Source organism: Phoca vitulina, unplaced genomic scaffold (assembly GCF_004348235.1).
Source record: "Phoca vitulina isolate PV1807 unplaced genomic scaffold, GSC_HSeal_1.0 scaffold22, whole genome shotgun sequence".
NCBI classification, from domain to species: Eukaryota; Metazoa; Chordata; class Mammalia; order Carnivora; family Phocidae; genus Phoca; species Phoca vitulina.
Window position 1 is genome coordinate 41,907,389 of NW_022589725.1, and position 15,557 is coordinate 41,922,945.

Consider the following 15,557-nt stretch of genomic DNA (forward strand, 5'->3'; position numbering starts at 1 on the left):
TCGCAACAATGTGAATATACTTGAGGCTGCTGAATTGACTGAGTAAAAATGGTTAAGTTATGTTTTCTACCACAATAAAAAAATATGCTTAATTTTTAATTCCTTTAGAAGGAGGAGGGGGGTATAGTAGAAAGGAAGCCCAAAGCAAAAGTTCATTTGTGAGGGAAGGTAGGGGGGCAGGGTAAGGAGGAACTAAGAGAGTTTTGAGACAGAAGGGGGAAAGTCAGCAGGGAAAAAAAATGGGTCCAGAGATACCAGAAAAAAAAGCATAATGATGAAATCAAGTCTCAGAGGAAGCCAGGACTGCCAATGGAGACAAGCAAAGCTGGCTAGAGAAACTGCTGGAAATGACATTAAAACCTTTCTTACCCAGACGAACCATGAGAGAAGATGGACTCTGAAAAACCAACTGAGGGTTCTAGAGAGGAGGGGGGTGGGAGGATGGGTTAGCCTGGTGATGGGTATCGAGGAGGGCACGTTCTGCATGGAGCACTGGGTGTTATGCACAAACAATGAATCATGGAACACTACATCAAAAACTAATGATGTAATGTATGGGGATTAACAAAACAATAAAAAAATTTTTTTTAAATAAATAAATAAAAGGAAGGCAGAAAAAATAAATAAATAAATAAATAAATAAATAAATAAATAAATAAATAAACCTTTCTTACCCAATAGTCCCAGTTGCCTATTTGAATAATAGCGAGGTTATCCCCAAAAGCCAAACCTTGGCTTCCTTGCATCATTTCTTCCAGTTTGGAAGAAAAACAACCTGCGTGTGAATTGAGATGTTTTTTTAGATCCCCAACCAAAGCAAGCAATGGAAGAGTTCTCCTGACTGATAGCACTCCAAGATAACATTTGTATCATTCATTCATTCAAAGAGTCTTTCCTCTGTGCCGGGCACTGCTCTAGGTGCTGAGGACAGAAGAGATAGAAGCGTGTCAGGAAAATTCTCTGCTCCCATGGGACTTGCATCTCAGAGGCACCCAGCCGTTGTGCTCCATTCCAGCACACAGATCCAGCCCATGTTGTGTAGCTCTGCATCCTTGCTTTTCAAGCTCTTTGAGGCTTTGGACCAATCGTATAAGACCATCCACCCATGGATCCATCCATCCACCCAAGCCAGCGTTTGTACAGATGGAACAAGTTCAAGTTCAAGACGGCTAAGGAAGCAGTCAGTGTACTTCCAAACAGGGGCTCTGCCCACAAGGCAGAGGAGAGGGGCTGGATCTACCTGCATGGCTTAGGAGTTCGTTGGCCAAGTACGAGTCCTGAGAAACAGAGCTCTTGAGAGACAACACAAGTGTAGCTTCAAGGGCAAGGGGAAGACCTGCAAGTGAGGGAAGGGCATGGAAGAAACTCCAAGAGACAAACTAGCTCAAGTCACTTGCAGCAGCACCTTGTGTCCCGTGCTCACAGCAGCCCAGTGGGGCAGCTCGGACCAGGCAGATCACTGGGAAGGAAGCTTCGCCCTGGACGTGTGTTTGCAGTGCCTTTGAGGCCCCAAGTTAGACTTCTCCCCCTCTGGTCTGTTGGTCATGCGACATGACGAGAAAATATTGGAACTTCCATTTTTTAATGCCATTGTTTTGAATTTTCACCTTTATGTAAATTTTATAATGTATATAATCTATTAGTGCAATAGTAGAGGTGCACAATAGATAGGTAGGTAGATAGATAATAGATAGATAGATAGATAGATAGATAGATAGATAGATAGATAGATGATAGGTAGATAGATAAGCATGTATTGGAAGCCTATGCTCAAAATATTGTCGTGATAAGGATGAGCAATTAAAAAGCTCGATGGTCACTGCTCTCAGGCAACCTCTCCTGTATGTGTAAGTAGGACCAAGAGCACCAGGCCTCTGGGCACACCACTGCCTTTTGTACCAGCCCAAGTGGATGGAAGGAGTGGGGACATAAAGTGGAGAGTGAGGTGGGCAGGCAGCGACATGGTTACCACGTGGAACTCATTCCAAAGGACCAGATAAGTGGGCAAGGCCCCAGAAGAACTCAGAAAGGAAGGCAAGAATTTCCAAAGGGTTGAGTAATGGTATGGAGCTTGTTGCCAAATGGCAAATTTTCTCAGATTTATGTACAGTTTCCCTTGGCATCCACATCCCAGGCTGTTCTACTCGGAAGATAAAGGAGTCCTACAGGCAGAAAGATTTTATCCTCAGAGAGACAGTTTACGTCTTCGCTTGGTTTATTAATTCCCCAAATCTGTCTTTAAAGGGAACAGAACTGTGCTAGGTAGCTGGGGTGTGGGAGCATCCTCCGCTAGATGCTAGGCTCTCCAAGGACTGTACACTCACAGGCACAAATATACACGTGCACACGTGTACGTGCATACACACACACACGTACGCATGCACACACACACACACGAACTTAAGTCCGTGGTCCTAAAACATGGATTTGTATGTTTCAAGTCTTACATGTTAAATGTAATGTCTCTGGTAGAAAGAAAGAAGTAAAATGTTCAAAGGTATGTAATAGCCATCGCTTTGACAAGGTTGGCAATGAGGTACATTGTTTTGCCCCTAAGTGGATCCAGAAGATGAATCTCTTAATAAAAGAGGAAAGCAAACATAATTACAAACTTGATTAAAAAAACAGAGTACTTAGAATCTATATCAGTGTTGAAAAGGCTACCTCACTTGCAACGGCTTTTTGGAAAACCATCATGTGGATATATCACAAATTATTTTATCAAATCCTACTGGGTGGGGGAAATAGGGAGCTGATGCTCAAGGGTACAAAGTTTCAGTTTTGCAAGATAAATAAATTCTGGAGATCTACTATACAGCACAATGCCTATAGCTAACAATTCTTTATTGCATACTTAAAACTTGTTAAGAAGGTAGATACTACGTTAAGTGATCTTATCACAAAGAAGTAAAATAACAATGATAATAATAAAGGGTTCAGGAGGAAACTCTGAGAGGTGGTGGCTGTGGCCATGATCCTGATGTCAGCGATGGCTTCATGGGCGTATACTTGTCCTCAAACTCATCAAGTGTATACATTACATATGCACAGATTGTACACGTCACCCTCCATAAAGTGGGTTAAAAAAAAAAAAAAGCCTGCTTGATGAGCACAGAATGATGTATGGAAGTGTTGAATCACTATATTGTACACCTGAAACTAATATTATACTGTATGTTAACTAACTGGAATTTAAATCAAAACCTTTAATTTTTTTAAATAAAATAAATTTTAAAATAAAATAAAATAAAAAAAACCTGCTAGCGAGAACTAAGATGGTCTCCAGCTTTTCACTGCATCAGAGACCACCTTTTTTTTCTATTTCTGTTGTTTGTGATGCTAATTTTTACTCATGGGATCCACAAGGAACATCTTTATGTTGTTTTCCTATATACTAACTGTCCAAGATGTCAGGTTGCTCATGTTATTTACAAAGGTATTTACATTTACAAATGTGATCTGTACCACCAAAAATACTGAACCCAAGAAGGCATCACAGAGCCTTTTTCCCCACGCTCTTATCTTTGTCAATCGGATAAATACCAACAAAAATGACATCTTATTTAAACCAATGTTGCATTGACATTAACTATTTGCAAAGTTGAATACTCATAGTATCATGCTTACTGGCCTTTTGCATTCACTGCATTATTACTGGTCTGTATATTTCCCCCTTATTTATTTTGTTCTGTTCGGATTCTCCTTCATTTTTTTACTCTTAGAGACATTAACCATTTGACTATAACAAAAAAAATACTTTTCTGAGGTTAATTTTGTTTTATCTTTCAAGTTTTACTTACATTACTTTTCTAGTCCAAAAGTTTTCCATTTTAGCTAATTTTATCAAATTTTGGCCAAGTTAATCAATCTTTTGCCTTCTATTGTCTCTTTTCTATCAAGCTTAGAAGAAGCTTTCTACTACAAACTTACTAAGGTAGTCACCAATTTTTTTGATACTTCTATGCATTCTTATACATATAAATATTTTATTCCTCTGGAATTTATTTCAAAGGAATAGAAGGGGATCCAGCTTCAGGATTTCTACATGGTTGGTCTCAACGAGACGTGTCCAACACCCTCTATGGACTAATCCATCTCCTCCCGACTGACCTGAAATGCCACCTTGATCATATGTTTCTGTCCCTTTCCTAGCTTCCAGTCTTTTCCATGACCTGCTTATTTCTGCACTAGCACCACATCCTTTAGCTAATATAGCCCCAGGACATATGTACTATGTTGTAGGGCAGGTCGTCACCGAATACCCATCTTTTTCAGAATTGTCATAGCCTTTCTATCACATTTGTTCATCCAGCTGAACTTATAAATTATGTCATGAGAAAAAATCAACTATGTTGAAACTTCAGAATTTCCATACACAGGATTATAATATTTAAAGTTGCCCCAAAATAGTATTTAGAACAGGAATCAGCAAATTTCTTTTTTCTGTAAAGGGCCAAATAGTGAATATTTTAGTCTTTGCGGGCTGTATAGTCTGCCATGACCACTCAGCTCTGGCGTTAGAGTGCAAAAGTGGCCATAGATAGTATGTAAATCGAGGGACGTGGCTGAGCCCGGGAAAACTTCATTCCGAAAACAGGCAGAGATGCAGTGGAATATTACTCAGCCATAAAAAGGAACGAAGTATTGAAACATGCTACCGCATAGATGAACCCTGAAAACATTATGTGACGTGAAAGAAGCCAGACACAAAAGGTCACATATTTTATGATTCCATCTACATGAAATATCCAGAGTAGGTATCCATATGGACAGAAATCAAATTGGTTGTTGCCAGGGGCCAGAGGGAGGGGGAAATGGGGAGTAATTGACAGGTATGATGTGTTTTTCCAGGGAAATATAAAAGGTTTTGAAACTAGAGATAGGGAGCGATTGTACATCATTGTGAATTGGACCATTGAGTTTTACACTTTAAAATGGTTAATTTCATATTATGTGAATTTCACCCTAATTAAACAAAACACTATACACTAAGAAACCCCCTCTCCTAGGTCAGCATGTGGGTGTCTACAGGAGGGGAAGAAGGCCAGAGACAGGTGGATTCTCCTCCTGCTTGGTGCTAAGGGGGTCCACTGCTAAGAAGTGCCTGCGAAGATGAGAGAGGACTCTCCAGCAGATTTGGGGGTGATTAAAGACACAAGGGTGAAAGGTAGCACGTCCTCAGCAGCAGCAAGGCTGAAGGGCAGGGGCCGTATGGTTCATCACTGAAACTTACATCCAAATAGAATCTGAGCTCTGTTGCACGTTGGGATCACCTGGGATCTTTAAAAAATCCTGACGCCAGGCTCCCACCCCCAGAACTCTGACTTGATTGATATGAAGTGTGACCTAGGCATCAGGATTTTTAAAATGTGTCTGGACGATTCTAATGTGTGGTCACATTAGGAAATCACTGGCCTACAGACAAAGTGATGCGCTCCCCTGATTTCTTCCTTGGGCTATGGGAGTAAGTCAGAAACCATACCAGACTTCACACTAGAATCCCCTGCGGGATAGTAAACATCACCGATGCCTGGTCCCATCCCCAGATTTTCTGATCTGGGGTATAACCTGGACACAAAGGTTTTTGAAAGCTTCCAAAAGGCAGCCACACCAGGTACCCTGCACTAAACACTCCTAAACATCTCTGAAAATAAGAATCCATTGGAACTCTTTTAAACGACAGAGGAAAAGAGGGCGGGGTGGAAGGATCGATTCCCACTGCCCACCCCACACCTGCTGACTCAGGGAAGTTCCCTGGCAACGGAGGAGCTCCACAAGGGCCCACATTGATTCTTAGCAGGCAAGTTTGGAGAATCCTGCCCTAAGAATAGATTACATGCCAAAAGCAAACATTTCCGTGTTTGTGCGCGCATGTGTCAGAGAAAGAGAGAGAAATAGGGGAAAGAGAGAGAGGGAGGCAGAGAGGGAAAGAGAACTTTCTTCTCTAAGCTCACACCTGAGAGAGTCTGGGGTTGCAGCAAGAGAAGCCTGAGGCATGAGCTCTGGCCCCCAGAGAGGACTCTCCCTGGTACAGTAGAGTGAAAAGTCAAACTCACATTAACCCACCTGCTGCAGATTCCAGAGGACCTTCACAAACATTATCTCCTGTGAACAATTAGGCTGGAAAGGCTCCTCCTACTTCAGAGCTCAGAGCATTTGACGGACTGCCGTTCACTGCCCTAGTTAGTGGGCCAGCCAGAATGCTACCCATATACTTTGCCTCCCGGACCAGTGCTCCTTCCATAAAACAGTGAGGTTTGGAGCCACAGTCATGCTATGTGGAACACTGCACTCCCTCTAAATAATTTGCAGTGGTTGAAATGGACATCAAAGGGAAACCAACAAGAGGGAAAGAAAGCACTAAGAGTATACGCTTGAGAGCTGTAGCCTCTGGGTGATGAGTCAGGAGCCAAACGTGGAGCAGAGGCACCTGCTTCTTCCCACCAGTGCCTCCCCTAGGTCTCCACCTTCCTCCCGCTCCCACAAAGCACAGTGCCCAGCGAGGCATCGGGCCCGTTTAGTCACAAGTCAAATGGGAGATGGGAAGGATGAGAGCTGAGCATAGGATCAGCAGTCCACAGCTTATCCTGCTCTCCGAATGCCCCCCAGCATTCATTTATTCAAACATCATAGAACCTGAGCCAGGCTGTGCGGGGGCCCCCAGTGCTGAGCAGATCAGACCCACCCCTGCGCCTCACTTAGCCTATTGTCTGAGGCCTTACTGTTCCAAGTTGCTACATCACCTGAGAGCTGTCAGAAAAGCGAGGTCTCAGCCCCCACCCCAGACCTCCTGAACTAGAGTCTCTGTTTTAAACGTGATCCCAGGCCATATGATGCCCACTTCCACGAATGGGAGCCAGACCATGGATTTCAAAGAAATGCAGCATGGTCTCCCTTCCCTTGGCTTCCACAGGAGTCGGTACTGGAAAAAATAGCTCTTCAGCTGTTATATCTCCAAGGGATATTAGAGTCCACTTCATCTGACCCCCTCATTTTGCAAGTGACAAACTCAAAACCCAGGGAGGTAACATGACTTCTAAGGGAACAACTGAGGATTCTACTCTCAAGTCCCATGTGCCCATCGTAGGGCTGAAGAAAGCCAGGCAACAGTCTCTGTGGGAGGAAGGGTGAGAAAAATGAAGCAGGGAGGGTGGGGAGCTACCCCATGGCAGATGCTAAGGGGTCCCTCAAAACTGTGAGGGGGCAGATCATTTCTGCCCATTTACAAGTCCGCTCTTTCAGACTCTCAATGTTGATCCAAATAAAGGAACATTGATCTCCTTCGGCTTCCCAGCATGAATGCGCTTTTATTTTAAGGGTGATGTTCTGGTCCATGAAACTTACCCGAGGCACAGGAAGATGGCCATCAGATACCCTCCAGTGGACCTCGATAGTGAACCCCCCCGAGTCTAAGACCCCCTCATAACGCCTGCAGCAAGGCCCTCAAAACCTTTGGCTAGATTGCTGAAAACAAGCAATATGCTCTCTGTTAAGATGTGGGTAAATGACAGCACCCTACATGGAGATGTGCTTCCCAAACAAGCTTACCCACCGGAAGCCCCCCTTGACATCTAAGCAACTGAACAGAGATCATCGAGGAAGCTGACAGCTCTCTACTCCTCTTCTCTCCTCACTGGAAGCATCTGGCCCTGGACCACTCTAAAACTCAAATCAACTTGAAAGGCTGCCCCCCGCCCCAAGAACCAGCACATTTTGTCAAAAACCAGAGAGATGAAAAATGAACACACGTAGCCACCACACCTCAAGTATCAGAGCCCAGCCTTCTGAGTGAGGGAGCGGAAGACTGGCAAATCCGAGCCAGGGGCATGTGATGGGCCTGTTGCTTCTTTTTCTTCCCAGCCCAGTGATAATCGATTTGAGAGAGCTGATAGAAAGAGACAAGAGTGAAAAGTGGGCATGACACATTTACCAGAAGGATTTTTCCTGGGCTTCTTAAGTATCGTGCCTTAAGTTTTTTCAATCATATTAGAAGTAGGAGGGAGCACCTGCTTCACGTACCCGACCACAGTTCCGATGTATGATTAGGTGGAGCACGCACTACCAGGAACAAAAAATATAGATATCATGGGAGAGAACGGCTTGACAAGTTAACAAAAATTTTATATTGTTTCCAATTTAGAAAGAGAGAGACAGACGCCAAATCGCAGGAGGATAGAAAGACTTCTAGTTGAATTCTCAATAAAAGGCTCCCGAATGCGGTTTCTGACATCGGAACAGGAAAGTATTTTTAGGATGGATTTTTTTTAACCCTTTCCCTGAAAGATGAGATTTTTGGAGTCACAACTTACTCCGTGCCTGCCAATCGTGATGGCTTAAGTAGAAATAGTATTTGCTGGCTCCGTGAGCTGGTGTTTCCACGGCAGCAAATGGAGTTGCGGATTTGTGACTTGATCTAATGGCAATGGCTTTTTCCAATAGACATGCACGGAATCATTGATCAGTGTGCCCTCTCCTTGTTTGCACTGGAACACCGTTCAATTTACACCAATTAAAGAATGCTTGGTTTGGGTATTGAAGAATAATTAAGGGATGCAAATCCCCAAGGGCTTCTAAAGATGACATCTGACCAGAATGTTGATTACGGCATGAAGACGGCATTGGTATTTAAATAGTTTGACTGATATACAAAATCATTACAACGTCTCTCCAGGAAGAGTGACATTAGGTCAACGTATGTACTTGCCTGGTCACCCTAAACAAATTTGACAAGCCTAATTTTAAGTAATTGCTCAGAGTTGAGTGGCCGCCTCTGTCCCCACAAGGACAGCTGTCTGGACCACATCTTGTAATTGAGATGTGTCTTTAAACTATACGTGTCAACCCAACATGCAAATGTGCTCTCCAAGAAGGGTAAGGGTTGGTGGGGCTCCCGTGAATCATTTTCCAGTCAAATTGCAACACGAAAACTTTACTGTAGTTATTAGTCAACTCATCGATGAATTCTACCTCATTCCCTATAGGGAAGATTCCGTTTCCTCTCTACGTCCGACTCTAGAGTGCATCTAGAGACCATCTGAGAATGTGTTCCCTGGACCAGCAGCAGCAGTAGCTCCTGGCAACTGGTCGGTAATGCGCAGTCTTGGGCCCAACCCCAGGCCTGCTGAATCAGAGACCGTGGAGGTGGGGGCCTGTCCTTAATGCCCTAAAAAGATCCTGGTGATCTAAAGCCCACTCGGGTTTGAGAACCACCGATCAAACCCACTGATTCGCTTCATCCATGATGAAAGTTATGTAACTTGCCTAAGGACACACAGCTCAAATGGCAGTGGAGGCTAGGGCGAATCATACTGTGTTCGACACGTTTAATTCCTGACCTTTATCATTCAGTTGAAGTTTTGAAAATGGTTCGCTGCCCTCTTCTTTGTTCTTTCATGCAGCCCTCTGCTGACTCCTGAGAACGTATGCAGGATCTGTCCTGGCAGATGGCTGGTTCTCCTCCTTCTCCTGCACACCAAAGAGGGAGCTGCGTGGCCCCAGCCAGTAGGATGCAGCTATTGGACCTAGTTGTTAGGAGAAGCACCATCTGAGCCAGAAATTTAATTGCCAGTGTGAGAGCCTAGAGAGGTACCTACTTCTGTCCACGGAGATCATGGATGAAGGTGTAGAGACTGAGCCTCCAACACCCCACGTCCCTGAACCACCATGATGAGCAGAGCTCCCTGCTGACCCCCACTGGATGTGTGGTGACAGCAACAAACTGATGTGTTAAGCCACTGATATTTGGGGGATGTTTGTTACTACTTTATAACCCAGCATATCACAGGACCCTTCAGGACTTCTGAGCAGCCCCCTTGCGCTTAAGAGTGAGAGATGTGTAGGGCAGAGAAGAAGTAAAAAAGAAATATCTTCCCTATTTAGAATATAATTGAATATAATGATAAGTCCCAGAGAATACAAGGATGGGAACCAAATTTGAGTGACTACCCAAACAACGGATTTCAGCTGTAATTGTCTTTTTTATGAATCATCGTATCCTTTGCCATTTTATCCCAGTCTGCCCACCCTGGAGCGACAAGGAGCTTATTTACTTAGCTGCAAGCAAGTTAACCAAAGCAAAACTGAAAATGAAGGGCGGTTTTATTCGCAGGCTACCCAAGCTCCCATTCCCAGGGCCTCCCCGAGCAGCTCAGCCGCACAGCTCGAGTGCAAGCAAAAGGTTTTCCCAACACGCGCAGGCTCCCAGCAGACGGATAAATCCTATTCACGTTGCGGGCTCCCCTCCCTCCCCCACTCCCTGTGCTTTTCTTCCCAGACACCCTCACCACCCAGGTGAGCCTGTGCACCCAGCACCCCACCTGCTCCTTCCCCCCCCACCCCGCCCTGCCCCCTTGCCTTTCTGCCTTGGTCGCTCCACAGCAGCGACGCTGAGCCTTTCAGCCACGTCGTCCCAGGGCTCCCAGTGCGGGGCAGGGGTAAAATGTGCCTCTGAATGGGGAGGAGTAGACAGGGTGGATTAATGGCAGCGGCAGAAGAGCGATACAGCCCGAGCAGAACAAAACGAGGGCGACCCGGACAAAACAAAGCACCACAATAGATCATTTCTGAAAAGTCATCCGGGCAGCTTTGAAACCCAGCGCTGTGTGTTTCAGGGCAGTTTCACATCCACGGGCTTTCAAGAGACATGAATGGAAGAGGAACAGTAACTCTTTTTCATACCTCTTTTCAGGGGTCTTGTCGGCACAGAAGGATTTACCATTCAATTCCCATACTTTTATGTGGGAAATTAGGAATTTGCCCCTTAAGAAGAAATTGCCTTTTAAACTCTCACAAATTGTGGCGACTTTATAGATTTACCAAAATTTCTTCCTCCTTCTCCTCCTTTCGCTTCTATTTCATTTTTTTAAAAAATGCTCATAAACACACACACGAACATTTCCCTCCTCCCCACCTTTCTCAAGACTGTTTTATTCAGAAAGCCTCCAACCAAAGAGATAGCTCCTCTTTCTGGCCCCATACGGCGCTTGGGGTTCGTTCTCAACTAGGTCTTCCTTTTACATTTCATCACAGACCCAACGGCTGTTCTGAATAAAAGGACCCATCCCGGAAAATATTAATCACTGTATATTTGCAAAGGTGGCAAGGGTTGGGCCAAGTTGGTGAAAAGGTCAGGAGCGAAATAAAATAAAATAAGACAGGCACTCATTCAGGCATTTACGGAGTAGCCACTGGTGTGACTAGCCCTTTTGAATCACAACAATCAAGTTTTCCTCGAGGAGAGCTCAAGAAAATGTCCCCAACGGGAACGGCCCCACCGCTATGTTCACAGTGGCCGGCACCGATCTGGCTCCTTTTCTCAGAAGCCCGCAGTGTTTGGCCACGTTAATCTCATTAACCTTCGCTATCAGTTTCAACGGGACAGAAATGAAGACTTGAGAACGTGGAGTCCCTGGCCTGAGACTCAGGCGGGGACAAGTCAAGCTTTGGCTCTGAGCCAGTACATTTGATCTGACTTCCCAGCCCTCTTCCAGAGGAGTTTTTTTTTTTTTTTCTTGGAGCAGACGAAGAAAGCACCCGCAAGGAAGCCTTGCCATAGGAAATCCAGCCATGTTTGACCCCGCGTCCCTCTTCCCTCCTCCTGCCCCCAGGAGAGCCGGGTTCCAAGGCCGATTCCGGGAACAGCTGGACAGACAGTGGCCATTCTCCAGGGGCATTCAAGCGTACCCCGGTTCCCTCGGAGAATCCTTTGGGGTAAGAGATGGGCAGGGATGGGGGGCAGGGAAGAGAAAGAAAGGTTTTCCTCCCCAGCAGGTCTGTAAGGCGAGCCTGGGGCACACTAACCATTTCCTGATGTGCAGAAGCCAGAACTTGGACTTCTTTTCTTGTGAGATTTCTTAGATGCTCAAAAAAAGCCTCACCCAACAAAAGAGTGTCTTGCAATATACTTAATTGGGTCTGTTTCAGACCCCGATAGCACTTCTCTGTCCAAAAAAAAAAAAAAGGATAAACAACAATGTCCTATTTCTGAAGACAGTTGTGAAAAACCTCGGAACTGTGCGGTATGTAAGTGTGTCAAATCCACACGCTGTACACCTGAACTTACACAGTGTTATATGTCAGTTCTATCTCCATAAGGCTAGGGAGAAATAAAACCTTAGAAAGAACACCCCAGTAATAACGGCATTGACCTCTGCAAGTCTGAGAACTGTTATTTCCTTCCTGAAGGAGCCTGCTTGTGAACAGTTATTTCAAAAGGTGTCAGGATATTGCTCTTTAAGAGGCAAAATCTCACGCAGAAAAATTAATATTTGGAGGAAACGGTGATCTTAAATACAGCCCTCACTTGTTTAAGAAAAAACAGGTAGCTTTAATGGTCTGCAAAGTTTTATAAATTGAAATGTGCCCGTTTCCTTCTTCACTGTCTCTAAACCAGGGGGAGAAATTCCAAAGGCCAGGGCACAGGAGCTTCCAAAAGTCCCACCACGGCAACAACCCTTACAACCCCCAAAAATGGCAATGCTCAGCGTCTCTGGGGAGATCCCCTTTTCAACAACCTTACCCACAACCCCAAACTACAAATGTTGACAAAGATGACAGCACCTCTAAACTCTAAAACAGCATTTCCCAACCTGCTGGGAACTGACAGCATATTGCTTACGAAACCCTCTTCCACCTTAATGAATTTCAAACGACTGACCTGTACTTATTTTTATTTTAAGGAGGCTCCATGCCCAACACGGGGCTTGAACTCACGACCCTGAGATCAAGAGTCATGTGATCTAAAGGCTGAGCCGGGCAGGCGCCCCTCTACCTATTTTTTTTTTTTTTACCTGAATTCAAATATTATATGATCAGAGAAATTATTCTGAGATTTCTTTAGCATTCCCTATGCTCCATTTTTCATCTATGTGAATGCAATTTTTTTTTAACCTACCTACATCTCCACTGCTAGGACCACTATAGGCTGTGCCAACTGTAGGAATTTTTACCTTTTCACAGCCTTTTGTCTATAAAGCGGGAAAAAAAATGACCTTAAACAGCAATCGAGTGCACTCTCTCTCCTCCCCCACACACAAGACACTTCTTGTTAAAACCCTTCAGGAGCCACTGGAACACCGGCCCCCAGCCAAGCTGCCAAAAGGAACTTTCTCTCCACTCTCTTCCTTGTCTTCAGCTCCCTGTGCTCAAGTTCTTCCTTGTCTGGGGCCTTTGCACATGCACCCGTCCCCTCGCCCACTCCCGTCCCCACTTTCGGCACGCCTGGCTTCTTGTCTTCCTTTCGGGTTCGGCTGAAACACCACCTGCCCGTGGAGGCTTCCCCTGACCGTGCTGTCCGGAGTGGCTTTCTCGCGCCCGGTCATCTGTATCCCATACCCGAGTGTATGTCCTTCACCCCAACATGTATTCCGATCTGTCGGTGTTTTAATTTTATGTCTGTCCGCTTGCTTTGTCTCTCTTCCCTGCTGGAATGGAGGCTCCAGCATGGGAGGAACATGATGCTTTTGTCACTTGAGCATTGCTGGTACAGAGCTGGGGCTCAGTAATATTTGCGGAAGGAGGGAAAGGAGGAAAAAAAGGAGGGAAGACAAGATATTGACTTGAAATCATTTCCCTGCTCTCCAGCCCAGAAATGTTCTGTATTATTCAGGGTGAAAACCTCAGTTCTTCTATTAAACAGACCCCGAAATACAGTGTTGCCTAGGATCGAATTGTTTTCTCTTTCACATTCAGGAGTTGGACAGTCGAGGCTGGTGGGATGTTCTGTTTTACACAGTGACGAAGAGATCCAGATTCTTCCCTCCTTTTGCCCCCTAGCCTGCAGGGCACTGAGCATCTGCTTGGCTTAATGGGGTTGCCAGCACACCCAAGTTCCAGCCCACAGGAAGGGAGAAAGAGAGGAAGCCTAGGAAGAGCTAGTTCCAATGAAGACCAGAAACAGAAGTTGCACACATCGCTTCTGCTCACATCTCATAGGCCCTACATAAATTAATCTTACGTCCAGAAAGGGAGGTTGGGAAGTAGAGTCTCCAGCTGAATGACTTCATGTCCAGGGAGAAAAGAAGGACAGATTTAGGGAAAACTAGCCATCTGCCATATGTTCTTCGACTCCTTTCTGAGTAGAAAACTTTCTGGGGCCTCTCCCCCAGGGCAGCAGAACCTGTGTGCAGACTGTCTTTGATTCAAGGAAGAAGACCTCCGTCCCGCCCGCCAGGATCCCCACTGCCACATGGGAGCTACAGGGGGTCGCACGTCCCCCCGGGGGCAGTCACTGTAGCTACCTCGAGCGCTGAGACTCCAACATGCTCAATCCTTCCCTTCCTCTTTGGCTCCAAAGCTCAGCAAACGTCTAGATGGGTTTCTGTTTTCACACCTAAAATTTCCCATCCATTTCTTCACTGGCTGTGCAAGAAGATGCAAAACGCAATTGACCAGAGTGTTTGCTGCTCTAATTGGAAGCGAGGGAAATAAATAGGCAGACGTCTTCGGTGTCCCCGAGACAATCCTAGTGTAGCAGCTTCCTTCAGTGTGATCTTGAGCAAATTATTTAATATCCTTAAGTCTCATTTTGCTCATGTCCAAAATGGGAGCTACGATGCCTTGTCATGTGGTTATTATTAGAATTAGCTCATGAATGTGAAGATCTTAGTTCTTTTTAAGAAATACCAGGCACCTGGATATTCAATTTATTTTTCTTTCAGTTAGTGGCTTTTCTCTGCCTGATAAACCATCTCTCCTCCTCACCCTATACAAATTCCTCCAGCCTGTACCCCATGCCTACAGCCTTGTCTGTAACAGTCTAGTACACTTTGTCTCTCTCCTCTCAATTCCTGCATCACACTTGTCCACATCTTCTATTTAATGCCTTGTGCTATCCACTGATTGTTTCATAAGTATTTGTCCGTCTTGCTGGCTGGATCGCAAGCTCCCTGAAAGCAGGAGATCGCAATGTGCGTTCCCACAACCAGCGACATCTAACGCACTGGGACTGCCTAACGTCAGTCAAACAAACACCCAACAAGCACTCCACTGAGTTACCGAAAGAAGGATACCAGCAGATTGAAGCTAGATCTACAGGACCTTAGAAAAATAAATCAATTCAGCATATTAGTCCCAAATGTTGGTTGATTCGGGGTTTCTTTTTCAAATAGTAAAAGCGTTCTGCTTCTGTGAACTGAATGACTGACTTACTATCCCTATGTGGAAGAAGCTGGAAGTGTTGCCGAAAATTTTATTGCACCCGAAACTTCTGGTAACTCAGGATGCTGCCTTCTGGGTGGTGTTTATTCTCTGCCACCAACACCTGAATTACTGAGATTGAAATCAATCCAGATTCTGTGTCTGGGATTCCAGCATTTTGTGGACGGGCGCATGTGCCCGTCAAAAATCTGGGGAATGCTTGGCCTTTCATTCCTCTGAGAATTATGCCATTTTCCAAGAAAAGCTAAATAGCTCATTCATGTTTCACCCTCTGTTCTTCCAGGCTGGTTTCCTGAGGATATTTTTTAGCCAGACTGGGGTGTGTGTGTGTGTGTGTGTGCGCGCGCGCGCGTGTGTGTGTGTGTGTGTGCGTGTGTGCGTACGCACATGTTTTAAATAGG

The 15,557-nt window shown here is 45.1% G+C and overlaps 1 long non-coding RNA gene across 20 annotated transcripts in view; it reads right to left on the minus strand.

Annotated features, from left to right (window-relative positions):
* LOC116641862 overlaps positions 1-15,557 on the minus strand; it is a 108,209-nt gene that overhangs the window by 30,736 nt on the left and 61,916 nt on the right. For 3 of the 20 annotated variants that reach the window (XR_004301268.1, XR_004301267.1, XR_004301257.1), the window contains exons 1-2: positions 9,336-9,520; positions 7,762-7,885 (exon numbers count right to left, since the gene is read on the minus strand). The exons of 15 other annotated variants lie outside the window; for them this stretch is intronic. This is a non-coding gene — a long non-coding RNA (uncharacterized LOC116641862). Of the gene's footprint in view, positions 1-7,761; positions 7,886-9,335; positions 9,521-15,557 lie in introns of those variants that run through there. 2 more of the 20 variants (XR_004301269.1, XR_004301263.1) reach the window with 1 other exon arrangement.